This window comes from Notolabrus celidotus, chromosome 3 (assembly GCF_009762535.1).
Source record: "Notolabrus celidotus isolate fNotCel1 chromosome 3, fNotCel1.pri, whole genome shotgun sequence".
NCBI lineage: Eukaryota > Metazoa > Chordata > Actinopteri > Labriformes > Labridae > Notolabrus > Notolabrus celidotus.
The window spans coordinates 29,639,320-29,667,311 of NC_048274.1; the positions used below are offsets into that span (position 1 = coordinate 29,639,320).

A 27,992-nucleotide genomic window follows, 5' to 3' on the forward strand; every position below is an offset into this window, starting at 1 on the left:
TCTACTGTTTATACTTGACTTATTTTAATCATTCATTTATTTATTTACTCTTACATGAAAAATAAAGGTTTTCTGGCAGCGCAGGAGTGGACAACTCCTCTGGAAAGGATCACAATGCTACACAAATAAACAAACCATTATCTTAACATGGTTAAACCAATAGTAATGTTCATTTCCTAAAACTAATATACAGGCTAATAATAGCTGATGACACATTTCTCATTCAAAGTGAAATGATTGATAAAGTAAATCGATTAAAAATTATAACATTTGAAGTAATACAGTAATTATGTCACATGTTGGGGGCAGGCTGTTGAGACGATTGTGTAACCATCACAGTCTGTGTACTAAGATAAAATATATGATTCTGAGATATTATTTTGTACAATGAAAGAAGCATACTTAAAACATTGTTTAGTGATACTCTTATAGTTGTGGGTTCTATACAATGCAAACCACCACTGTTAGATACGTGCAAAGCATTTAAGCCAAGATTATCATGTACAAGATAGATCACTTATTTATTAATGTACTTTAAAGAAGTCTGTTAATCAATGAGAAAAACGTATTTTAAGTGATTGCAGGAGTAAGCGTCTGTTTGTCCGTGTTGATTTATGACTGCTTGGATCTGTTTATAAGGGCCTGCTGTGAGGCTGAAAATGAAAATCAGCATTAAGTCTACTCGGTGCAGTTCATCAAATGGTTACATGTCTGTTCAATGCTGTAGATAGTCCCTTTACAAACAATAAAACAATAAATAGACTTTTGTGCCCATGAAAAGCATCTTCCTTCTTGAAGAAAGCTGGTGCTGCGTTTGTACTAAATCTGTGAGACTAACAGCAGAACACAGCTCTGAAGACAGCCAATGGTGGAGCATCTGTGCTCTACAATAAAACATATAGAGGGGGAAGAATTATTCCTGCAATGGAAAAGGCAGAGCCCTACACCAATACAACATAAAATAAATTTATGGCTCATTTCTTCAACTAGAAGCTAATCTAAAAGAGATGAGTTATGTCCCTTGTAGGAAATATAACCGGATGAAAGGTGAGTTTTGAAGAATTCTGAATGAAGATAAGAACTGCCTGGCACGGAGCACAATGAATTCATCTCATGTTTTATGCTTTGAAGGGCGCTGGACCCACTATGACCACTTAAGAAAAGATTGGACAGCTGATTCACGACATATGCATCTGCATTCAATGGTGCTTTGAATTTCAGCGTGAGCAGATGAGGGCCTTCAAATCCATGTGACACACAGCCTCTGATTTGTGAATGGATTTATACCGGAGACTGCGAAACACTTTGTTTGTTATGAAACTGAGTCCGACCTCACCATAATTTCTAGATTCAGTATAAGGGTTGTTCTTGCATGTTTTTCCTTTGTGTCATGGGTGCAAGTGTGCTCTCCGAAGTTTTTAGCCTATTTGTTTCATTCAGACCTTTTTGTACTAAAAGAGTGCAGTTTCTTTCTAGCAACATCAATTCAATTAAAGTAACATTTCCATACAGATGTTGATTGCTTATGGAATATCTATTACATCTAATGGTTAAGTGACCACTGTTTAAAAACCTGCACCCTTTTCATTGTTCCTATACTTCTCAGACTTAAAGAAAAGTGAAAGTTTTAGAACTCAAAATTAAAATTAAACAGCAAAAAACAAGTCCTTAATATCAGGCAAAGGACGACCAAAAGTAATAACTTTATTTATATAAAAGGACTTCATATCCCTAACCATCAGCCATTAATGTTCTACATGATGTTTCTCTTACTGTAAGGTTGTATTACCTGTGATTACCGAGCTGTTCATTGTATTTCTTGTGACCTGTGAGTCTGTCTTTTTTCATTTTTAAAGCTCCTGTGTGGGACTTTCAGTTTGTGTTGATTATGATGCCCCCCTGTGGGCAAAGCGGTACCTCTTATTTATTTTTAGATTTGACCTGCTTATGTGTACTATTTTTCCCCCCACTAAAATCTCACCCTGCTTTATTTCAGCACCTAAATAAATGACTCTTTGTGGAACATAAAGTCCTGTTTTGGCATTGCGTAGTTAATCATTTCGACTGACACCTACCCCCCGCATTCAGTTTCAGACATCATGAAAAAGTATAACCAAATGTGCAATCTTAATGTTAATGGTCTTGTTCCCTTTTGTAGGTCATAAAGAGGTATCAATATTAATTTCAGTCTGTTTCGTAACCAGTCAAAAATCCTCACAGGAGCTTTAATAATATTCATCACATCATATTTTATTGTCCATTCGTTAAAAACAACTTTAGACCTGTGCTTTCTCTCATACTTGTGTACATTTCTTACTCTCCGTGTTTATTAGAATGAACCACCTGAGTACATTCCTTGTATTTAATAGAACCTCATTCATAGGACATTCATATGTACTCAATATCCTTGATGCATAATAGTTTGCTAAAAGAAAGAGCATAAGTCAGCTTCTTCACCAGATGCTTTTTAACAAGAAAACCCAAAGAACAGTATACTTTTATTTTCTTAAAACTGCAACTCATAAAAAAAAAAAGCACAGCAGCACCATCTAAGCTTAAAGAGCCCACATTAACATGCTCGAGTTGTTGCACACACTTTTCTTCTTGTGCTCGTACCTTTTATAAAAGCTGAAAAACCTCCACCACCTCTGAAAGTCTGTGTTTGTGGGGTTTTGATTTACTGCAGGCCCATCCACACTGCATTAGTGGTGAAATCCAAAGCTCTGCAGGCCTGCTGGGGTACAGTTGCTAACCCATAAAATGTCTGTTCAAGGGAACAGTTTAGCAAACAGACGAATCAAAGAGTCAATGTGAATGTGTCTGATGATAGGGATCTAACGTCTCCCTCGACTCAGGGTTTCAGATGACCTATGGTTCATATTTTGGCCACGGTACCAAAATCGCTGCATAACTCGGCTCTGTCTCTGGAGGGTGTGCTGCTAACTGATGAGCTGCTGCTTTTTAACCCCAATATTTAATTCACAAAGCAAAAGAATACTGCACAGTCTCATAAAACTGCTGTGCAAGCTTGTTAGACATCAGAGCCTGAGCTTTAGGTGCTCTGGGGTTTGTGCCTGAGCGTGTTAAATAACTGTGAAAACTCCACCTGCAACAACAAGACCATACAACGGCTGTAGATTATAGAATCACTGAACAGAATAATTAATTCATGCTTTCCCACTAATACAATCATTCAGTTAATGAACTCACAAAAAATATATTTGTTCTTGCTTTTGATTTGTGGTGGTGCTTTATGTTGACATGAACACTTCTGGGTAAATCACAAGCTTCATTCTATCTTTACTTATCTTTTTTTGTTTTTACTTATTTTATTTTACTAATATAAAGTTTTCTTGATTGTACTTATGTTTGGGTTGCTGCAACAACGGAATTCCGGATCAATAAAGTAATATCTTATCTTAAGCTCATGATTGATTCATGATTCAATAAAGCTGATTCTGATTGGTCCAGTTAAATCTCAGACACTCTGCAGTAATGCAACAACCTGGAGGGAGCATGTGTACTTCTTAGTCTATCAGAAGTCAATCACTTCATCCCAAGACATCTAAAATAAATCAATAGATATGAACTGATGGGCTGTATATTCACACTGTGGACATTTATCTCTGACACTGTTACGAAGTTTTAGTGCTTGTTTCAAGGTTTTAATTCCTTACCTGTCAAAGAGTTCACATTTACAGTTTCTCAATTCGTCAAAATTAAAAGACTGAAAACAAAAATGCGGGCAAAAATCTGATCATAATTACAGTTAAATTAACGTATCAGATGATCAAGTAGAATCAGACAATAGCTAATGTTAGCATCCAGACACTTTATAATATGGGCGTGGCTGAAGGTGAGGTTTTATAATCCTACACAATACACTGGGAAAGGTTTCAAAAGTACTGTTTCTTTGTACAACTTAATCAGAAGTGAAAAATGGACAAGTCATTCTCACATTAGCTGAAAGCACAATGCTGTGATGGTAAAACAGTTCAAGCATAGACACAGCCTAAATACAACTTTATCTTCATTTTCTAGTTAAAATACTGCCAAACCGCGCCGCAGTACGAAATGCCATCTGTGCTTTTGATTTTCACAGCTTATGCTAGTGACAGGTGGCTGCACTTCAGTTTAGGCCCAAGATGACCGGCATTTTGGACCAACAGAAATAAAAGTATGAATCATTTGTTTAGTGGAATAATAATTCGGAATCCTACCGCTGAGGTTGATAATGTTTGATCGTTTAGGTGAATAATCAGGCCCCTCCCTCATTACCAATGTTTTAACTGATACTGATTTAATACTATAGAAGTTAAAGTGTAAGGTAGGTGTAACCAAAGCTAAATACATGTAAACAATATTCACACTACGGATGTCAACAATTAATTGAGTAACGATTAATTAATTGTTAAGAACTTACTCAAACACATTTTTTTTGTTTTGATTTTCTATCACGTGGAACAAACATCATGTGGTCTCATATTTCGTTCAGCTATCAGGAAGGTGTCTTAAGTTTAAAGCATGTTTTGATGTGAATCGGCTGACTAAGGGTGTTGCACACAGCAGAGACACTCAGCTGGGGGCTGTAGCTGAGTGTCAGGTCTCCACAAGCATTTTTTTCCTTGCGCTGGACTGATTAAGACCCGGTTGAGTTCCCGGCTGACACCTTACCGCGTTCATATGCTTCTTTTTCTCAATAAGAACGAGTAGACAGAAAACTGGACACTGTGAGTCTAAAATATGTTTCTGTTCAGTTCTCTTGTTGAAGTCTGAGCCTTCACTTTTATGGCGGTATTTCCACGGAGATTAAGAGCCTGCTCCACATGTTGATATTCAGCGTGTTTAACATTTTGAACACCTCAATACGATCCGTAGCTATTCAATACTGTCAGTTATATACATTGTGTCGTGAAGGAAAATGTGATTCAGGGGAAAAAACACATTTGGCCTTGTTTTTATCATGGAAACTGCTTTGTTTTAAAAAAAAAAGATTAACCGATAATTGATTAACTTTTCGAAAGATCCATCACGGAAAATACTTAAAATTTACATCCCTAATTCACACTCTTATTTGCTGTTTTGGTCTGCAGGAATTCTTCAGGGGAGTTTCTGGTTCTTTCACAAAATGCTACATTATGCTAACCAGTTAATGGCTTGTGCAGGCTATGTTGCAGGCTATGTTGCAGGCTATGTTGCAGGCTATGTTGCAGGCTATGTTGCAGGCTATGTTGCAGGCTATGTTGCAGGCTATGTTGCAGGCTATGTTGCAGGCTATGTTGCAGGCTATGTTGCAGGCTATGTTGCAGGCTATGTTGCAGGCTATGTTGCAGGCTATGTTGCAGGCTATGTTGATCACTTGGCAATATGATGAGAATGGGCAATGATTTCAGAATATTCGTTTCCTTTGTAAAAATCGAAGAGTTACTTCAAATATTTTCTAATGTATTTATTTCATTTTACTTTTATTTTAATTAGAATAATCGTTGAATAGATGACAATAATTATCGAATATTATTTTGGCTTGAAATTCCCATCCCGAATGAGAACCTCAGAGGTGAATCATCAAGTGAAACAACCAAATTGCTTGCTGTTAAGGACAACAGCATTTGTTTTAATCTTAAGACCTAATAATTGATTAACTTTTCGAAAGATCCATCACGGAAAATACTTAAAATTTACATCCCTAATTCACACTCTTATTTGCTGTTTTGGTCTGCAGGAATTCTTCAGGGGAGTTTCTGGTTCTTTCACAAAATGCTACATTATGCTAACCAGTTAATGGCTTGTGCAGGCTATGTTGCAGGCTATGTTGCAGGCTATGTTGCAGGCTATGTTGCAGGCTATGTTGCAGGCTATGTTGCAGGCTATGTTGCAGGCTATGTTGCAGGCTATGTTGCAGGCTATGTTGCAGGCTATGTTGCAGGCTATGTTGCAGGCTATGTTGCAGGCTATGTTGCAGGCTATGTTGCAGGCTATGTTGCAGGCTATGTTGCAGGCTATGTTGCAGGCTATGTTGATCACTTGGCAATATGATGAGAATGGGCAATGATTTCAGAATATTCGTTTCCTTTGTAAAAATCGAAGAGTTACTTCAAATATTTTCTAATGTATTTATTTCATTTTACTTTTATTTTAATTAGAATAATCGTTGAATAGATGACAATAATTATCGAATATTATTTTGGCTTGAAATTCCCATCCCGAATGAGAACCTCAGAGGTGAATCATCAAGTGAAACAACCAGATTGCTTGCTGTTAAGGACAACAGCATTTGTTTTAATCTTAAGACCTGGTAATTCAGACCTGTAATCATGATCTGTTTGTTTTTTTTTTACTTGTAGTCAGTATTTTAAAAGAGAATGGGTTCAATTGGTGTCGGGCACAAACGGATCTTATTACAGCTTTTCCTAAACTAATAAACAACAACCAACAAGATATCACAAAAATTGGGAAAGTTGAGAGAATCTATGCTTCTAGTTAAACAAGGGTCCTATTGAATGTCTTATAAACAAAGAGCAGTATCTCCAAATCAATATGTTGACATTCAGGAGGCCAAAGACAAGAGAGCTAGTGTCTCTTTTTTTGTGCAAGTCTGAACTTTTGCTGCACCACTTTGACAGTGAATCCAGATGGAACAGCGAAGACTTTCTTACAGTCAATACAAGAAGTTCAATTAGCCAAGGAAGCAGGAAATGAAGACATGATTAATATTCTCAAAGAATATTCCCAAACATTTGTTTTTTTTTCAGCTGAAGGGGAAAAAAGGAAACTAACTGCTGAATAAATATGCTTATCAAAGCTAAGACTGCGTCAAAGATTACCCCAGATTTTTTGGGCAAATGCATTGACAATGTTTTTAATAGGGGTAATGTTGGAGTCAGGGAGAGTTAATATGACAAACTCAGACTTGCTCTCATTAATTCAGAGAAGCAGCCTTTGATGTTCGAGACGTCAGTTCATTCAGTCAGTAAAGGAGGTAAATAAAACCCAAGCAGCCCTGGAAAATATGTATTTTTGTTAAGTAATGCATCTCGAATAATAATTTAGATATTCTTTCTGTGTATTCACACAAACTGACAAAAATATGTAACAGAGCAATGAACATATAACCTGCAATTGTTTTAGGAGGCCCTACTTCTAACTTCTCAAGCTCTATGTTTAACTCATGGGCTTCCTCCTCCCCATCATCATGATTGAACATGACATAAACGAGTCGAAATGACTCTTTCGGCCCTTCAGGCCTCCACGTGTACAGCTGAGTGCAGGCAGCAGAAGCCTCTTTACAGATGACCACTCACGGGCTCTGAACTTCACCCCGCTGTAGGAGTCTCCCTGTAGAGACTTAGGGGGAAGCTTGTGTGTGGTATTTTAGGAAAATAAACCCGGCCACATGTTGGAAGCAGCCTGAGAGACACTTAATACCAGATATAGAAGCTCTGGAAACACACTCGCAACACAGTTTGGTGTTAAATCCTCTCTGATCAGGCTTAATGGAAAAAATCTACCCTGAAACAGTTTAACATTAACCAAGCAAGCCGTGGCAAGGGCTCTGATTTTTCCTTTTTTTAGCTCTTCTGAGTAGAGTCTTCTTCCTCATTGATATCTGGATAGATGTTGAGTCAATTATGTCACACCGACCTATTTGCAATGATGGCTATGAAATTAAAACTACATCAGCAGTAAATGTCAGTTATACTAAGAGTTGGTAACAGAGGAGTAATACAAAATCCACCTCCTCCATTAAAATGTGTTAACATAGAGGGTTTTCACAGCTTTTATAGCTACCTAGAGGTGTAAAAATTGACTGAGATGATAATAATAGCTGCCTACTGATGCTGTGAACAATATTTTCTCCTAAAATAAGAAATGAACTGTGCAAAACACATCATACTTTTAACATGCTAAGTGGTTGAGGTTTATTTTAGTATATGATTAAGTCCACATTATATTATCATATTTTCAAACAGAAGGACCAAACTTTTTTTTTCCAGGCTGTACAGTCTGGTATAAGGCCTGCACTGTCCGTCATGAAAGTATGCTGCTTTTCAGATACAAATCCATTTCATAAACGTTACAGAGGTCCAATGGAAACTCATGACAGCAGAGCATTATCTTGTGGGCTAAGTCGAGGCTGCGAAGACACCAAATCAATTAGCAAGCTAGCTACAGCTGATAAAATCTGCTGTGAGTCATGCAATACAGTGTAATCAATGGTTTAGTGGCTAGAATAGTAATGCCTGCTTTGTTCAGCCTCATCCTGATATAAAGGACCTACTTTTACAATATTCACAGGTCATTTTGAGACGATTATCTACAGCTAGTTTCATTGTATGTTTATGAATGTCAGATAAAGTCAATCGGGAGGGTGTGGTTAGCAACTTGGTAGCTGTTAAATTTTAAAACACTCCCCACTGTGGCTTTGCCTTAAAGCTGGGGTTGGCAGTCTCGGAAAACTAGCATGAATTTGAATGTAGCATTTCCTCAGGACTCCGTCTAACCCCTCCCCTCCTCCCTCAGAGCTCCTCCAAAACGATGCCCCCCCCCAGCTCACATGCATGAGCGCCGCTGACTTGAGACCATATGATGGTGACTGATTCAAAACCAGTCCTCACCAAAACATCATCATAGTGAAAGTTAAAAACACAAATAAATATGGCTGCTGTTAGTACTTACAACTGTCATGCTAGCATTATCCAGTTGTACTGGTGACACGATATCAGGAGAAAAGTTATAACACATATATAATACTGTAACAGCTCTACTGTTTGTTAAACCTGTTCAGTGTAGATGCTCTTAATTCCTACAGTGTTGACAGTCAGTGAAGGCATCAGGGGAGGTGTAGAGTGTGCGAGCTGGAGAGAGGAGAGACAAGAGGAAAAGTTTTTCATTCATTCAAACTTTGATTGTTGCTTTGTTGGTTGGTGTGATCACGGCCGACAGTGACCGGTTATTAAAACTCAACGTGTTCACGAATCGGCTCGTCATCCCTACAGCGTACAGACGGACGCTACAATACATATACATTTCTGTAGGACTTAGTAAATGTCATTCATTCTTCTGCTTGTCAAAGCCCCCGTGGTGAGAGCTTTTTAGACTCTGATCCGGACTACAGTCCTGAGCAAAGCACCTCATCTGGTCAGAGGGGACAGGCCCAAGGTTGAGCGAGAGGGGCAGCCAGTTGAGGCAGGGTAAGCAGAGGCAAGAGACGGGGACGAGGAGTACACGCCGGGGAAATGTACGCGCAGGAGGCGGGCAGAACGGCAGGACGGGATTCGAATGGTTTAAAATTTTGGCACCCAAAAAAGGCTGATTGGTTGTTGTTTTCCCAGGTTTACTCTGGCTGTAGATAGCAGCTTTTCTTCCTTCTTTTTTAAGAACACATCATGTATTGATTGCCATCAGGACATAAAGATCATTTTAACCAGTATAACAAAAATTGGATCTAAATGTGACTACCAACCCCAGCTTTAATGTAATGTTCAGGGTAAAGCTGATTATGGGATCGGACCTCCTTCTAGCAAACATTACAGGGGGAACTCTGGGAACAAATTCTGTCCTAGCTGTACTTTGACTTGGTATTGACAAGGGGAATCAACATTTGTGTTGTTGTACACCTGAAATCTTGGTTATTTGCTGTGTCTAAATTGCAGCACAGTGACCCACCACTGTAGCTAAGGCTGTAGCTCCAGTTCACGGCTACTGCTATAATGCTTTAATGCACCGCTATCTGGATGCAAACAGGCACAGATGAGAGATAGCTTCTCATAGTGTGGCGTGGTTTGGCAGTATTTTGATCCTTTAAACGGAGATAAAGTTGTATGTAGGCTGTGTGTGGTTAAACTGGCATATAAGCACCTGTTTAGAGCAATGTGTTATCATATCAGACACATAGATCTTTACCTGCAACGAGGACAAAAGGCTGCTGGTGGTGGTGGAGGTGCTGGCTCACACAAAGATGAGGAAATGAGTGGCTTTAGAACATCTTTGGGGGATTTTCAAATATTTCATTATGTGAGCCAAGACATCTTCTCAGTCTGACAGAATTCACCTTGACTTGTGCTTTTGACCTGTTTTGCCCTCCCAAATATTATTGTGCTTTAAGGGAATGTACGAATGTTGTGGTCTCTGTTGTAATTCTGATCAAGCTCTGTCTGCCAGTTCCTTCTTAATCCATATGAAATCCTTGTCCTTTGTGATAAAAAAAATCTGAAACATTATTACAAAGTGTTTGGCAATGTTGTACACCCTCTTCTTTCAGTGTAGTTATGCATTATATTAAATGAACAAAGCTGTATGTTGCAAAATATGTTTCCCAAGACAAATGAACCCTCAGGGACAGTGAAGTGTTTCCTATCTCATCAACTTTTATCTTTTAATGGCTGCATTAGGATAGAGCTTTTATCTAAAGCGCTCCACAATATGCTTCTTGTTCACTGATTAACACGTACTCAGAGACCAATGGTAGCACCCAGCTGGCCTGACACTTAAAGGAGCAATGTAGGGTTCGGTTTACAGAAGATGGGGATTAAAATGCCACAATACAAGACAGCCACCAAAGACAAGCAGGGCATACAAAAACAAACTGCTCTCTGATTGTCTGTGTGCTCCAATCAGGCAGCTTAAGCAATGATCATTACACACTTGTAACCACAACAGAAGACTATTAGTGAGGTTGATTTGATTTTGTAGTAGAAAGTAAATCTTTTAACCCTAGTTTTACACATTTTACCTTGATATTACATTACATTACGCTGTCCTAAGAAATATATCTGTAATGTTTTTTACCTTCAAAAGCACATGAACATCTACTATAGGGCCTTATGTTTATTCTCACATGTATAGTGTACAGTATATTTGTTGATAGATCAGGACATCTTGTTGTCAGGGTTGTGCAGTACTCTCAAAACTTTGATCTACTGGAAATACCTTTTGCATCCTTTCAAAATAAAAGCATGCTTGCTATCAAACTGCAAATACAGAAATGTATGCATTAGCTACAACATAGTTAATAATACATTTTAGAAGAAGGGGAAGAAATCATATTTAATCCAAGCGGCAACCTCTGGTCTCAAAATATGAAGCCCATGCAGAAGAGTTATAAACTGCAATTCATTGAGAATCCGCTTGAGGCTGGCTGCAGAAACACCGGAAACCACATACACACCCATTAAAAAAAGACGATATTTGCAGCATTAATAAACATGTTTACAGCCTGGTTCAAAAAACTGCTTCATTCTGTGGTGGTGAATTTTTTTCTAACACGACGGTTCAGAAGATATTAAGATTACGAGTTTAGCCCAAATAAGGACATGACTGACTTGATTGACAGGCGGGACACATTGCTGTTAGCTAGGAGGCTCAAATCCCGCCTCTTTACCTCACACTCTTTTGGATGAGTTCAGCATTTCCAATATGGCTCCTGCCGACGATTGGCTTCAAAACAGTGCTCAGGAACAGATGTGTGTCACAGATACTACGTCCATTATTTATACAGTCTATGATTTAAACCCAGCATTATGAGTTATATAGTACTGTAAGTTGAGTGAATACTTGATTACTGACTATGATTTTTTAGGCACATAAAGGCCCTCCATGGTAGATACATGTGCACATGTCGTCCAGAAAATATGATGAAGGGATGTCCAAGGTGTTTTTTGGTGGAGTGGCCTACAGTTGAAAACTCAAAGATGAAATTCAGCTTTGGGATGAGAAAACTTTACGCAAACACACACACACCCACACCCACACCCACAGATACACACTCAAAAACCCTTCAATTCTTGCACCAGGCCTCCTCAAATAACATCTAGAAGGTCAAGAGTTTTTAGCTCCAGTGTTCCCTCTGTTGGGTCTAACAGGGTTAAGTGGCATCAGACGGAACATTTAGCAGTTCCAGGTTAAATCTAACAGCTGCAATTCTTGACATGGCTGACATGAATTCCAACAACATCCTCTCAACAGAGACAATCCGGCTTGCTAATTAGTGCAGATCCAGCTGTAATGCTTGTAAAGGAAGTGTCTTGCAAGGACAATCACTCACATGTAAGATAATCACTTACATGCACCCATCTTAATCGCCAAGCAGATGCACAGTGGTACTGTATGCAGGAAAAGAGAGAGGGAGAGAAAGGGATGAAGTAATTTGTGTAATGTGGATCACAGTTCTTACACACCAAGCTTTGGGAAGAAATAAAACAAAAGTTTCTTCTGTTGTGTCTGATTATCTGTCAAAGCACAGAGACAAAAAAAAGTCAAGGACAGCCCTCCCAGGACTCTGTCAGTATTTGGGTAAAGCAAACTTTAAACAGCAGTAGATATGGTGCTCAATAATTCAGCTTTTGACAGATGGTGACTAAGAATGTGTGAAGAATGAAACCGATGCAGCTGGATAAAAGGACGACGGATGATTGGCAGCCAGATATGCATGGAGTAATGAGACTAATGTTTAATTAACTGAATCTCAACACAACGCAGGGAGGATTAAAGTCTGTTGTGTACCTCTGAAGTGTAAATAATTAATCTACTGTACGGACAAGATCAAAACCGTAGCTAACATTCAACATGAAGTCCACAACATATTGATTTCTAAAAGCAGCAGACACTCTCTAACTGGCTGTTTGTTTGCTCTAATAGATTAATTTGCCTCCCGCGGAACTGTCAAATTTATTTTTGATGAGTTGTCACAGTTTTGCCAAAAGAACTACAGCAGTGAGTCTTTCATTAGCAGACAGCATCGTTCAGGGGACACAGTGACTGATGACCCGCAACTGTGATTTAGTCTGGATACTTTACAACTCAACAACTTGCTCAGTGTTCCCTGATACAAAATGATTTCCCACTATTATCCGTTATTTATTTCACAAATATGTATCATAATATAATACTGACACATATTGCAAATCATAGGAACTACATTTTTTCATTTGTCCGGATGAAAAACACCACAATCCATCATAGGCTGTATAACTACATCCAAAATCCACTGCACCAAAACACTAACTTTAAACTCAGAGTAATTAACAAATCTTGTGATATTTTAGGTTTCAGTTTTATATGTCCTCATATATTGCTGTTAAAGGGCTCCTAACACCAATCATGCTCACAATATGCCGTCTGTTTACAATATGATTAGACAAAAACACTTTTGTATGCAACAGTCAGTCTTTTGAAATGTTAATGTGACAGTTATGTAAAGAATCAAACCACAGACGGCTGACTGTGCTTGTAACCGCACCTTTAAAACATGGAGGACACGTTTGTTGACAGGACTAATAAGCTGCTTTGTTGTTGCTGAAAAGTTATAAAAGAGCATCACCTTGTGGAGAAGGGTAGCAATTACAAAAATACTCTTTCCCCATTTCTATGTTTGTGCAATGTTTCTCCACATCTCCTCAAGTTCAAGTGTGAAAATGTCAATTTATGTGTAGGTGTTTGATTAAAGTCTAAAACAGATCCAGAAGGAGCTAACACATCCAACACATTAAACACAAAGCATGTCACTGTCTACAATACAGGGTTCCTTGAGTGTGAGCCGTGGCCCCCTTGTGGGCTGTAAAAGTATTGCAGATGATCTGCAAGAGGTCATTCATAACATGTACACTACCAGTCAAAAGTTTGGAAACACCTTCTCATTCAAGGGTTTTTATTTATTTCAATTATTTGAAACACTGTAGATTAATACTGAAGACATCAAATCTATGAAAGAATAAAATGGAATTATTTAATGAACAAAAAAGTGTTAATCAAAGCAGACTGTTTTTTATTTTAGATTCTGTAAAGTAGCCCCCTTTTTCCTTCATGACAGCTTTGCACACTCTTGGTATTCTCTCAGTCTGCTTCATGAAGTGGTCTCCTGGAATGGTTTCTAATTAACATGAGCCTTGTTAAGAGTTCATTTGTAGAATGACTTGCCTTCTTAATGTGTTTGAGACCATCAGTTGTGTTGTTCAGAGGTACGGTTAGCACACAATGGATAGCCCTATTTGACTACTGTTGTAATCCAGATTATGGCAAAACCAGATCATTCATAGTTTTGATGTCTTCAGTATTAATCTACAATGTTGAAAATAATAAAAATAAATAAAAACCATTGACTGAGAAGGTATGTCCAAACTTTTGACTCGTAGCGTGCATAAAAAAAGTTTTCTGTTTCTCTGTCTAGAATTTTTTATTTGAGCTGTTTTGCATGCTATAAGAATTTGAATCACTGTGTGGATGGATTATTGATTAGTCACACTTTCACTGATACTGTATATGTTCTATTCTAAGAAACTGACCTGATCAGAGCACTGATTAAAGTTATAGTTGGGCCTGAGAATATTTCTAAATATCAGCAATATTGACTTTTCAATGGCTTAACCACAAGTCCTCACACCTCAAACCTACATTATTATGGCAGTACTTTCACTTACATGGTACAACGTTTCACAGTTTATCCATGATCTGTTCAGACCTTATGTGATCAGTGAATCAACAGGAAATGCATTATCACATTGTACATAAACAAGTTGGAACTTGCTCTTCCTGTTGTCCTGAATAACTTGTCTCTGCTTCAAATCAATACATGTATATAATAGAGATGCCTGTCCTTCAATGTTCACCTTGCTCCTGCATGTGTGTGTGTCAGTGTGGGGAGGCGAGTGTAACACTTCAGTGTTTTATAAATATTAGTGAGATAATGAAAAACAAGAGGAAGTACATTTTTCTGCATAAAGAGATGATCTTCTTCATTGGTTGCTTCACATAACACCAGAAAACACCGGTGGCAGCTCAGAAAGCATTGAAAAGCTTCCCTGATGCACAGTGCAGATGTTTGTGGGTGAAGAAATGAAACAGACACCTTTGCTAGTGTATTCATATAAACTGTAATTGCTCCATGTGGGTCCTCTTTGTCCTTGAGCAACAGGGCAAAGACAGAGACACTGCTGTGAAAGAGAAGGGACAATAATTACACTCTGTAAAAGTCCCAAAACACAAGCAGAGCAGGGATATGAGGGCGTTTAATTAACTGAGACAGTAATGTAAGTACAGGAACACGTCACATAACCACGCACGCACGCATGCACACGCACGCACGCACGCACACACGCACGCACGCACGCACGCACACACACAGAATGACTAGAAGTTAGGTTGATTCCTTCTTTGACTAAAGTGACCTGTTTTGTTAGGTCTAACTTTTGAATAATTTAGTGTAAAGGCAATTCCTAGCTCTCAAGAAGCTTTGTTGAATAAAACTATTTGTGTAGTATACTCTTTAATGGCTTATGTTGAATAATGCCTGGTTAAAGCCCTCTTACTGAGATGATCCAACCAATAATCATCAGTCCTTGATACTCACTGTGAGATTGGTGATCCAATGCACTTCTGACTTTTAGACATTATTTACAGGACATTTGTTGCGAGAGAATCACAAATTTGACAAAGGAGCTGTATTTTCATTAGTTTTCATCAGAAACAGTGTCCCTGTCTGTACAGACACTGGAACAGCTCCACTCTGCTGCTAATATTATCAGATGCAGCTGATTTTTTTTTGTAGAGCCACATGCAGTTTTATTCAGTGCATATCCTCAGAACAGCTAAAACAGGCAGACTCTTCTGGCATGATGCTGACTTTGCTGGGTGCATGTGAGAGAAAAAACTCTGTGAGCGCTGCTGAAGCGTGAAAGATTTTTTTTACTTGTTACTGCTGCAGTGAGAGAACACAGAAGAACATGAACACCTGTCCCTAAATGTAGGTAGAATGCCAGTGAGCATGGGGCTGATTGTGTTCAAAGTGTGTATAATTGAGTAAGCTGTGAACCATGTCCACATTCCATGCTTGGCAGTCATGCACCATTTCCGGTGACCTTGCTTCATACCAGAAAATACAGTTTTGTGTGCTTTAAATCATTTCAGCCTTCAGTTTTATCATATGCACTCTGAATTATCTTTAGGTGCTTTGCACTCATCCCATATTCTAACTTCTGGAGTTTGATCCCTGCAATGAAATGCAGGATTTTCGACACATACACATTGTTTGTGTGACAAAAAAGTGTTAAACAGCAACGGATACAAAGTCAAAACACCAGATTTCCTCCTTTTAACATTTCTCTGAAGGAAAAACAACATTAACCAGCGTATAAACTTTATACTATAAAGGATTCCCTTGTATATAATTGAACAGAGAGGAATGGCTAATGTTGATATGAGTATACTTGAAGATGTCATTACAGTTGAGGAGAATACAGAGATCTAGGAAGGAAATCCCTTCAATTCCCCCCAAAAAATATTTTCTGATCTAACTTTCCACAAAGAAAGTTTATGTTGTTTAAGTTGTTTGTTTAATAACACAGTTTCAAATAATGTAAAACCATACATATAAAGTGTATTCATTTTTTACCAACTCAATTTCATACAATTATTTGCCAAATAAAACCTTTCAGTAGTTTAATAATGTTCTTGTCTTGGTGCACAGTGTGTGTGTGTACGCCTAAACCGACAACTGAACTACTGGAAAATGTCAGATCTTCTGAAATTCCATAGCACCTCTTCTTTTCTTCTGAAAGTTTTAAGTGCTTTCTCACTGCATGTCACATTCACCCATTCCCACCATATTTGCACACTGATGGCAGAAAATGTGCCCATTTGTATAAACTAATCCCATTCATGGGCAATCTGAAGCACTGGCTAGCCACAGGGAGCAGTTTGGGGTTCAGTGTCTAGCCCAAGGACACTTCAACATGTGAACTATGATAGCTGCTTTTTAATTAGAAACTGAGCGTAATGTGTGCAGAGGGGACAAAACAACATGTTTGAAAATTGTAATATGAACCAGAATCAATGCTCTATGTGAGCAAATGTTAGCATTAGTCTGATACATACACACAATTTTATTTCAGTGGTAAGGCAGTCCTCCTGAGTTTGCTGTGATAAGGTTTAGAACTGTAAAGTAATGGCATTTAGGTTCTGTTCTAACGTAGATATAATAAGATGATAGCATGTGAGCTTCATGTCTGATTATGTTGTACTATAATCTGAAGACAAAGGAGATACTGTACTCTATTTTCATATTCCCCCTTGCTTCACATCTTCCTACTGTTTTTTCCTCCACTGTTCTGTTTACAGCAGTCTCAATAGGGGCCTCATCATCTTTGAATACAGCCATGACATGAGGGAACAGAGTTTGCACCATATGGTGACCGTGGCCCTTTGATAATTTCTCCTCATTCTGCGGTTATTAGATGACCATTCAGAGTAATCAGCCCCCTAATGGTTCTCATTAGCCTCCATGACTGTACGACCATAGTTTTGAATAGGACATCATTAAACATTTATCCTCTTTTGAAGGTAAGGACATCCCAGCGGGGATTCAGCTAGAGAGCAGGATGAAATCAAACACCGAGAGTTTTCCTTTCTTATTTTTCCATTGAAGAAAAAAGTCATGTTCATAGTGTGATCACGTCATGTTACATATGTGCATGTATTAATATTTACACAGGGAATAATAGTAAGATTCCACAGCTATAGTAGCTCTGTTTAATTTAAACACAGTGGGTCTACATGCTAACACGCTCACAATGACACTGTCATCCTGGAGGAGGCACAGTTTAGATTGTTAATCTAGTATGTTAACACGATAAATAGCATTGTATAGAAAGTATAGCTAATTCTGACAATGAACACGAGTCTACAAACCAAAGCTTCTGACAGTTTAATAGACCTAGCAGATGATAGCGCTCCACTCAAGGTTACATGACTCTGCACACTCTACATTTCATCTTGAAAGGAGCATGAATTCTTTTAAACAAATTTCACAGGAAACCATCCCAGAATTGAGACATTTCACTGACAAAACGCCAGATGTGAGTCCTCATGATGGTGCTTATTGAAAAGTCATCTTCATCCCCCGACATGTTGGATGGTACATTAGGGAATTTCAAGGCCATTCATTCAAAAGTTGTTGGGTCATATGGACTAAGAGGGACCTCCAGCGCTGAGAGCATGTCCTATTACTTGAAAGAAATGGTTGTGAATAAATCAAACAGAAGCACATTATTGGTGGCTACTTGCATTGTGCCCTGCAGACATGCTCTTTCACAGGGTCATATGCCAGCTTGATGTAAGAAAGTATGATAGTTGCTTGGTTATCATCTCTATTATAGTCTGCTGCACTTTAAAGCTGGAAACAATGAATCCCACACAGTGTTCCGAACATTTGTTCATCAAATCAGATGAAAATGGTGGGTCAGTCATTTTAATGTTTCATATTCATCCAGAAACAAGATATATAGAGACCTGCCAGTCCAAATATAAATCATCTTAACACTACACAAGTTAAAACTACAAAGAAAAAGGTTCCAGACAGTTCAAAAATACAACAGAAAGAGAAGGGATCAATCTTTGTAGTTTTAGGTTTGGCACTGTCTTTGATTGATTGATTTGATTGTATTTTATTGACGTGTCATGCCCACAAAGTGCCCAAACCTCATGGATTTACAAGACACCAGAAGTACAGCTGCAGTGGACCAGCAATTCATTACAAGGCATTAGATAGATGTATATCCCTTCACAGCTCAGTCTTAAGCATTATATCTAGCCTTTTCTCTAAGACTTTGCAAATAAAGTCGGTTCCCTTTCTAAAGCACAACTCAAGCTTTTCATCATCATCATCCAGCCAGAAGATATGCACATTAATAGAAAACACTTTACTAAAAATGTAACTCAATATGTCATCATCAGTGCGAAAGTAAAGCAGAAAATCAAAACTGCTGGTTTCTAAAGCTAATGGTAATGTTCCTTAAGGTAGGAAAGGATTGATCTTGGAACTTAGACACCACACAAACAGATAGATATAGAGGCTCCTGACCGTACACGAGTAGAACTACAAAGATAGAGTATCAATATGATACACAATTCAAAGTACAAATATGAAGGATTGAGGCAGTATACAAACAAAGGTAAATGTATCATCACCACACATAGAACACCTGAACGATATTGTCTTCACAGTACACAAAGAACAAGGATAAGGATCTTGACAGAACACAAATAACAACAACAAACAATAATATCCACATAGTGCACATCCTACAACCAAGAGAGGATCTACACACTCAAGGCAAAACACAAACTGTCACTTCAATGATAACAGTACACTCGTACAAACTGCAGAGATTAAAGGGGGCGTTTTTTTGTTTGTTTTTAAGTATTCGCTGCTTATGAGAATATGAGTATAAAGCTATAATTGTGTTCAGCCCATGTTTTTTTTTAAGGGGCAATATTGTATTGTACATATTTTGGCACATCAGCACCACATTGTTATAGCTATCAGGACTCTTAATTGATTGTGAGAAAAAGTGAGTATTATACACTACCAATCAAAAGTTTGGAAATACCTTATCATTCAAGGGTTTTTATTTATTTCAATTATTGTAAACACTGTAGATTAATACTGAAGACATCAAAACTATGAAAGAACATATATGGAATTATTTAATGAACAAAAAAGTGTTAATCAAAACAGAATATGTTTTTTATTTTAGATTCTGTAAAGTAGCCCCCTTTTTCCTTCATGACAGCTTTGCACACTCTTGGTATTCTCTCAGTCTGCTTCATGAAGTGGTCTCCTGGAATGGTTTCTAATTAACATGAGCCTTGTCAAGAGTTCATTTGTAGAATGACTTGCCTTCTTAATGTGTTTGAGACCATCAGTTGTGTTGTTCAGAGGTACGGTTAGTACACAATGGATAGCCCTATTTGACTACTGTTGTAATCCATATTATAGCAAAACCAGATTATTTCATAGTTTTGATGACTTCAGTATTAATCTACAATGTTGAAAATAATTAAAATAAATTAAAAACCATTGACTGAGAAGGTATGTCCAAACTTTTGACTGGTAGCATGCATAAAAAAGAAATGTAATATCAAATCCTCAGTATGTCTAGTGCATATTCAGTTTATTTGACAATTAAGAAGACTTTGAACTTTGAACTTCCATGTTCCTCACTTTAGCGCAGACAGCTGGCTGCTCCTGGGATATTCCCTTTCAAAATACAACATGGGCTAACCCCAGACTAAAGGAAGAACTTTATTCTCAAAAAATGTTTTATTCTTGTTAATTTAAAATTGTATCCTCGTCAATTTATGATTTTGATGATTTTTCAAATATTGTATTTTAGTTTCTTTAATGTGGCCCTAATGCTCAGTTATAGGATCCAGGCAGTATACAGATACAATGATTGAGGATAACATATATGTTTTGCAGGTTCATGACCACAGTTTTAGTGTCATAACTGACAAATTGAATACAAAAACTCCCTCCTTTATGAAGCTCTTCTCCTTGAAATAAGAAAATAAGCGTTTTTGTGAGTTAAGTGAACACAACACTGAACAGTTTGAAAGTAAAAGCACAGGTCTCACACTTCACAGTGCTGCCTGGTGTTCCATGAGCCGAACAGAGACTGAACAGAGTTGAGTGTTGTGATGGAGTGGGCAGGACTGCTGACTTCTTCTTTTCTGTCTACTTAGTTTGAACAAAGAGCCTTTTGTAATGCCTCATCACTCCTGTAAGAAGCATGGCTGAAGTAAAGCTCACAAACCACCATGGATATCTGACGCAGGCTGAATTACACGACAGCTGCTCTGGGCTGCTTGCATTTTTTCAAGGATTTCTCCCACCACATCAAGAAGCAGGCCTGTGGCTGCTGAAGAGAGCCATGGTTTGGACCTGCCTTCTCTCAGAACAGTTCAGATGTTTGAGACCCCGGGGGGCTGAGCCAGAATTTACTTGGACCTGTCACAGCCACACAGCAGCAGGTTGTCTGGAGCGCCAGGGTAGAGCTGGGGTGTCTCTGAATCTTTTTAATGGGGATTTCAAGTCGCTCTCCTCTGTCACAACTGCTAGCAGAACATCTTGAGAAATGTCTCTGTGCTATCAATGTGTTTAGCTTAAGTGATTATATTTATGCAAAACAATCCAGGTGGTTTATTTAATAGTTGTTCTACCAATTAATGAGTTTTCTTTTTTTTCTTTTTCTTTTCACATTTGATATGAATCTTGGTGTATGGAGAATTCCTCCCACTGAGACATGGCACGATGAATGCAAATAAACGAACGCTCCTGCAACACAGTTATTTGCATTTTTCATGCCGTTCTTTCAGCAACATGCAACATACAATGTCAACTCACAATGGAGAGGAAACATCATGAAACCTGTGTCCAAGCTCTGGATGAATATGTAATTTAACTTTTTATAATTAGACTGACCTTCCTCTGTTTCATGTGTCATTATTTGTTGCCTTGAGGTCAGGATGAAATAACCTCCGGAACACAGGCTGAATCATTTATTAATTTTCTACTCATAGACCAGGCCATGGCAGACGAGCAGTCATTATTTATATAACACAATTCAAACACAGAGGCCATTCAAATGCTTTACAAAGGCAGGGAAATGGCCTAGAAATCATTTGACCTCTCAATGTGAAAAAACACACAAAATAACAATTATTATTAAACTCCCCTTAAATTCACAATTTTTCTTTTTTTATAGTTCAAAGCTCAGCGTAGTTTGTGTAATGAATAAATTTAAAGAGGCACAACACACTTAGAAGATGTATTATTTAAGCTGTTACATCATTAAATTAGCTTTACTGAGGAAACACATCAAGAATGGTTTCCCTTATATTTCTTTCTCTCTGGGTTAGAAAAGATTGATTTTACGATCCAAATCAAGTTTCATTTTAATGATCAGATTAGGATTCAGAAAATCCTGGGATCAATACTTTCCTTTCCCATGTGACCCTTTGTCTGGCTTTTTCTCAACAAGATCTGGCAACGTGACAGGCTGCTACTTCAAATAAACATGGCAGGATGCAGAGCAGCTCCACTGAAGGCACCGACAAACCTTAAAGACAGAGAGGAGCTGCAACATAGAGGTAACACATTATTGAAATAATACAAATCCATGAAACCATTTAAACCATATACAACCATAAAATTCATATGCAAGGATATAAAGTACATCTGTATAATGTTGCTTAATATACTCGACCTGTAGTGTGGTTTGATTATTAATTTACTCAAACCACACGGCAGGTTACTGACATGCAATCAGTTGAGTGAAGTGGCCATCCCTAAAATGTGTGCAGAGGTGAAACCCAGCATTGCTGCTTCAAGGCCCGTGGCTTTATTCATGTAACTTTGTAGATTTGGGGTTAATTCTTAAATTAAACCTTATTTTTAATAATGCACCAGAAGCTTCCCTGTATGGTCAACACCATTACTCCTCTGAGAATCTCTTTCTCATTGAAACAAAAATGATATTGCAACTGAACTATCCCTAAATGAAACAATGTTGATCAAATGGGGACTTTATGAAACAAAATATGATTGATTCATGTAATCACTGTCGATACCAAGCCCTATTCACCAATGATGTGGATGTGTTATGAAGCAGGCAGCATTTTAATGTTGTTAGTGGTTGAGGTAGCACTGAGTCTACTACACTTATTTGTCCTCACTTATTACATTTTATGAGCTTATTTGAACATCTTAATCTGAAAAGTAACAAGCCTCTACGTTATCAGATGAAGGTGATGGATGGAATTGTAAAGGACACATTTTGCATTAAATTTCAATAGAGTAAAGTAGTGATAGAAATTGAGCTTAAGTAAGCATAGTTTCAGCAATTCTCCTGAGTTTTTGGAAAAGGTTATATAATTTACTGCCAAAGAACTGACTGTACTCTTTTACTGCTGCATCAGACTGCATGGCATATGCACCTAGTTAAGATAATACAAGCATTTATCCACAAGTGAACCATCTTAGTCCCAGTAGCTCCAGTGTATTTAGCTTTGTTTCTAAGAGTGTCCCAGTATAGACACAGTGAGCCTTAAACAACAGGTTAAAGTCACCGCAGCGTTTTAACTCTGTTCTACTGCTTACAGCTGTTGGCTCCTGTCTTTTCAATCTTTATCTCTGTACTATTGGCACAGCTGCTATTTGTCAGTCTTTATCATTTTGTCAAGTGGTGTGGCTGGCTCAGAGATGCAGAGATAAACCTGCATGTTTATGTCCTCTTGGCTCACGCTGTGGCTGGCTGACTCGTGGCCAATGTTTCTGTTGCAGAGTGAGTTCCTCCTGCAGGTACTCATGTATTTCCCGCTGTAACTGCATCCCTGTTGGTTACCTTGTACTGTCTGCTTTCTCTTTGTCTAGTTTCACTCTTTTTGTTCCCAAAAATACAGTTTAAGGTAAATACAAGTTGCCATACATGCTGCATAGCCACATACTGTATGTTTACAGTTATCACAATCATGCTTTACTTGCATCTTTCTTTGAAATCTTTCAATTTCCAATTCCAAACTGGGTAATCTGAAGCATGATTTTCCGGAGATAAAAGTTGATATTTGCTGATTGTTTGTTTGTTTGTTTGTTTTTTGCGTCATGGTCCAAACAATGTTGCATAATTAACAAATAAATACAAAGCAATGTTCCTTTTCTTCAAATTCACTATTCATTTCACACATTTAACTTTGAATAAACAATTACATTAGTTCATCCGTACACTAAAAAGCATTCATGTGCCTGATAGTGACGTACCATCAGCAAACAGCTGTTTATTCTGCTGTGTCTGCAGCTTTCAGTAAATCCAGGTCATGTAGCAGCTGTGATACAGAAAAAGCTAAGCAAAATGTTAAAGATGCCTCACTAGCTATTTAAGAGGGTCAGCCAGTTCCACAATCAAACCAAACGGTCAGAGGCACAGATAAGGACCATGCACATCATCATGAGTGTCAAAATACATTTCTATTGTATTTTTCCCTCATTGTAGCTTTTTGATGTCAAGTTTTATCCTAAGCTGGTGAAATGTTCTTTGCTGCTTTGCTCTGTAAAATACCTACTTGCAGTTTATGAGACTTCCTGAAGATGGAAGTAAAAATCCACAAGTGAGCTTAAATAGCAGACAGCCTCTGAATGATGAGCATACTTCATCCCTTCACCTCAGACAATTCACACTTCCTGTTTCTTCTTTTTTTGTACTTCACAGTTCCACCCGCTCTTGAGTAATGTATTAAGCACACTCAGCCTTGGATGGCACAGCACTGTAGAGATACCATGACAATTACTTGGATAGAATGAGAAGTTGAGTGCCTTTATTTCACTTTTGGCTGGTACAATGTGTCTACCAAGAGGGACACCTCATTTCAGTGTGAAGTGGGCGCTCAAATCAATATTATATGCATTCCCGAATTCAATCTTACAATTCTGTGTCTATGGAGCAAACTCCAATTTGTGTTTCATAGCGTGACAGATGAGTATCCTGGTGTCTGTCTGCTATTTTACATTCTGAAATTAGAACTACTGGTTAATATTCTTAAAAGCAAGCTGTAAAGGCTCTTCAGGAAACGCAAGGACTCACTTAAATATGTATTTTTATGATGCTTTGTGTCTTTCAGTAAACAGTCGTGTGCCTTGGAATGCATAATGATGCGCTTTCAGGAAATCTTGCGGCAAAACATTGCACATACAATACAGCAGCCTTAACACTACTGCAACCTTTTTATATGCTTCCTTAGCCTTTTGTCTTTAGCTTGAGCAGACATTACAGGCCTTTCAGAACAATTGTCGTCATAAACAGTAACTCACGTACAGCCCTGCACTTGTCCTGTGGGGTCATCCTGCAAAAGACATAGCCTGCTTTTTGATGGCAGGGGAGGTTAAATAGTGAAAATAAGTCCCACAAATGGCTCTTTAATGGTTCTGAACCAATGGAACATAGCACAGATGAATGTTGGAACATAAAAGCTGGCGATGAACACCATGGCAAAGCTGCTGATGTTACAGAAATAAGAAATCTATATGTCTTTAGATCAGCTAATGAATAGATTCTTTACTGGGAGCTATTGCACACACAGTGCAGTACCTATCAAGTATCTAACAGTCAAAGGGCTTCTCTATTTTCTCTGTAAATTAGAAGTCCTTGGAAATGAAATAAGCTGATACTAGGCACTGTCAGGTATGTATATATGATATCCAACCAATATATATATTTGCAAACTTATTGAAAGGCTAGAAAAACGATCTTTTCAAGTGTATTTGAAAAACAGCAAGTACCAAGGGACTGGTAGGACACGTTTAATGTCAGGCCTCTAAAGCCGGTGATTTAAATATGCTAATAATACGTCTTTTGAATCTTAAGAGTGAAGTGGGAGGATGTTTTAGGGAACACAATATTGTATTAAACATCTATTTTTGTACAGTTTGACTCCTCTAAATACTTTCACTTTAACAGCCAAGGTTAAGCTTAGGTTAATACTTTTAAACAGAATATGCATTTATGTTTTTAATAACATAAGTATGGAAAAAGCGAAATAGCTGATTAACTTGATGATCGTCTTTTTTAATTAGCGGGCTGCCATACAATCTCCTGTGCGGTAGAATCAACAAATGATAATGTCTTCCCTTATCAAGACGGCCAGCAGGCAGATGTAGACTTAGACAATGCTTCTCAGATGATATACTTAGTGTGTATTGGGTAGAACAAGATTAATACTGCACCTAATTTTAATGCTTGCCATAATTGTTTTTACACAGCATTTCCAAGGTCAATACTGTAACTTACTGTATCAGTGTACATGGTGAATGGCACAGATAATCTGCATACACATATTCTCGTGTCACATAAGCTTACTTAGTGTCATCTTATTGGCCTGTCATGTCGACAAAAATGTTAATTTGGTGCGGGTGGAGGTATTCAATTTTTATGCCCTAACGGTCCGATAGAGGTGACTTTTCAGTGTTATTGTGCAACCATAATTCAAGGTGAGTAAAAGACCTATAACGCCAACATGTTATACTCTTGATTCACGTAGAATAGACTCTACTCACTCTACATTGCTACTTAAGTGATGGGAAATATAAGTGCAGAAGATTCATGGTTTGTATCCCATCACAGTCCTTAATATACATTTGCACTTATCCCCACAGCACAGGTTAAATATTCTGTCTGTTTTACCGTGCCTTCTCAGTAACAATAATATTTCCCTTAATCCTAGAAACATACATCACATCTCTTGGTGAGTGCATGCAGTGTTATTGATGTACAGTAGGTCTTAAAATGTGCTTAGTAAGATTATCAACCAGAGCTCCGAAATGTAAAGTATAATCTGCACCTAATTATACTTGAGTATACATAATTACCTTAATTAATGATAGTCTTCTTAGAGCACTCACATGGGTGAATAATTTGTGGAAAAAGCTGTTTAGCAGTTTTCGCCTTCACTCTGAGGATGCTGGGTAAGTAGCTCACTGGCTAACAAGCCCACCGAATCACAATAAACTGCCGCACAATCCCACACAAATGCTCCTCTCCAGTGGCTCCATCACCATGGTTTAAGGCCAAGGCTCTACTCCCAGGCTCTTTCTGGAACATTTCAATGCATTGGAGTGAACAAAGCTGGACCACAATGACTGGGGTTTTTCTCACTGGTTTGAATCGAGCAGGGTTTTAAAACATCCTGCACACTATGCGATCATACGAATCTCCTCTTTGCCACTGAACACGAACGTCCTGCTGCTGTCTTATTGCTAAAAGTGGGTGTCCTGTTATCCTCCCACAGCTCTGTGTGGGTGTCCTGCCAGTTTTCCAGCTTTAAATGTGGGTGTCTTGGCCTCATGCCTCTGATTGTGGGTGTCCTGCCTCTGACTTTGGTTGTTCTACTATCATAGCAGCCTGGTCAGCGATGATAATGTGCTATTAGAATCAGTTTTATACAGATACTGAATCACCATCTAATGGTTTAAGAAGTCGACAGTATATTCATAATTCTTACTTGACAGAATTTACAGTTTTCTCAGCCTCTTGAATTTAAATTTTTCCCTTAAGCCTGAAGAAAAATGTTGTCTCAAGTACAGAAGCTTTAAAGCTGAAATTAAGAACATGTATTCCATCAAATATGATAATGCCAGATTTGAAAGTCTTAATTTAGCACTTAATTAAAGCCATATTGACTAAAGTATCTAAAGCTAAGATTAAGTAGCAAAAATAATCCATTATCAGAAGTGCTGTATTTGCTTGAGCAGCATTTTTTTTTCAAGATTTTCCTGAAATTCAGCCTCATGTGTTTGGTATCTCAGCCTCTGTATCTTCTGTTGGCTTTAACAAAGAATTGAACACGTTTTGAAGATGTTGAGGTATCATCATTTCAGAAATCCACCGGGTGGTATTCTTAAAACCTGTTAGAGTTCAAGTTTTCAGTACTTGTAATACAGCCCTCTTTATAATGCAGCAACAGTGAAACTAACTAAATAAACTGACATTTTTATCACAGGAGTTAAAAGGATGTTAAAGTAATTGAGTTGCTGTAGTGGTTGTGACAGGATGGAGTTAACTTGGATCAGATGAGGATGGTCTGCTAATGAATGCATTGGGTCTGTCCTCAAGGAGACCCCAGAGGGTTTCCTGGGAAACTGAGAGAAAAATACGAAACACTTAAGCTCTGTGCTGTCCTGAGAATAGCTTTGTCACGGTGGGAAATTAACTTTTCTACCAGGGCACGTTTCCTGTGACGTGCACTGTCATGAAGTAACCTAAACTAGTCGTGCGTACAGATTTAGTCGACTGAACAATTAAACCCTGCCATCCTGGCTAGTAGGCATCAGAACAGTCCGTTAAACAAATTGATCATATTTTAGTTATTCCAAAATGTTGGTCTTATGTTGTGTCTAAGCTGTAGCACAGGCACTTACAACTTCCATAGACTGAATAAATAATGGACATAGTATCCGTGACGTCACCCTTCTGTTTCTGAAGCACTGTTTTGAAGCCAATCTTTGTCGGGAGCCATATTGCTGCTGTCAAGCATTTGTGACGTAAAGAGACAGGCTTTGAACCTCCTAGCCAACAGCTACAGCGTTCCTGCCTGTCAATCAAGTCAGCTGTGCCTCTCATTGAAAGTCTCTTAATCTCTATCTTTGAAATTACCGCGTTATGAAAAAATTCACC

The 27,992-nt window shown here is 38.1% G+C and overlaps 1 protein-coding gene across 2 annotated transcripts in view; it reads left to right on the plus strand.

The window, feature by feature from the left end:
- luzp2 (leucine zipper protein 2) overlaps positions 1-27,992 on the plus strand; it is a 281,322-nt gene that overhangs the window by 54,099 nt on the left and 199,231 nt on the right. The window lies entirely within an intron of this gene.